The sequence below is a fragment of the Leishmania donovani genome, chromosome 29 (assembly GCF_000227135.1).
Source record: "Leishmania donovani BPK282A1 complete genome, chromosome 29".
Classification (NCBI taxonomy): domain Eukaryota; phylum Euglenozoa; class Kinetoplastea; order Trypanosomatida; family Trypanosomatidae; genus Leishmania; species Leishmania donovani.
The window spans coordinates 799,252-800,307 of record NC_018256.1 but is presented as its reverse complement, the minus strand read 5'-3'; positions in this window follow the sequence as shown (position 1 = coordinate 800,307).

The window sequence follows — 1,056 nt, the reverse complement described above, 5'->3', positions numbered from 1 at the left end:
GACCCCCGCTGCCACGAACTCACAGCAGCGTCCCGCCTGCCGCGGTGCATGCGTGCAGGCCACCCAGTCACGCCCCCTCCCCCTCCAGACACCGAGGTTGTCGTGCGGCAGGCCCCGGCGTGCAAGGATGCGAGCTCGGAGCACAGGCGCTGTCATGGAGAGCCGGCATGGCGTATCACGCCCACGCAAAGCATCGAGAGGTCAGCCGCGCACGCGTGATGGACGAGAAAGGCGCGAGGAGCTCCACACCAATGAGCGCCACAGCGCATACGCGCGCAACATGCGGCGTCTCGGCCGTCCAACGGGGCGGGCTGATGGGGCGCAGGTGCTGGAAGCGCGGCGAGAGCACCCCCGAACGGCACGATCGAGCCCCTCCGACTGCCATGCGGAGAGTCACCGCACCATATTATGGGATGCCGCTGCTGCAAGCGACTGGAGGGGGGAGGCATGACGTGCAGGTGGCAGGGTGCAGGGTCTCGGAGGGCGCTGACCTGAGGCCGGCCGCCTTCCTCCTCGAGCTTCTGCGGCGCACACCTCGACCACCCCTTATCGCCCGCACGACGGACGCCACCGCCTCCGCCCTCGAGCAGGACGCTGGGCGCGGCCCGCCTGGATCAGGGCGTGCCGTCCAGCCGAGTCTCCGTGTGGGCCGATTGGACGGCGGGCCGGCTTGTCCTAGTCGACAAGGATTCCGCCGCACCCCTGCGAGGGTAGGTGAGCTGTGGTTGTGTGCGTCGATCGGCTGACCTGTGTCTGGACGAATGAGCAGGCTGCTCAGGCGAAGAGAGTGCAGTGGGCGTTGCGGTGTGCGTGGGAGAGCGCTCTCGACTCCTCTCACTCGTTGTCTTGTGCTATCGTGCGGCCCTCTCTTGTACACGCGCGTCGGCGTCTCTGCAACGCAGCGTCTCTGTGGGCTCTTTTGTTGTTGTGTGTTTGCCGCTGCTAGACCTCGTTGTAGGTTGCAGCATAGCTGACCTGCAGCTGCGTGTGTGTGTGTGTGTGTGTGTGGTTCGGGCGGACGTACCAGTGGTGCACCGGAAACAGCAGTAAGCACAT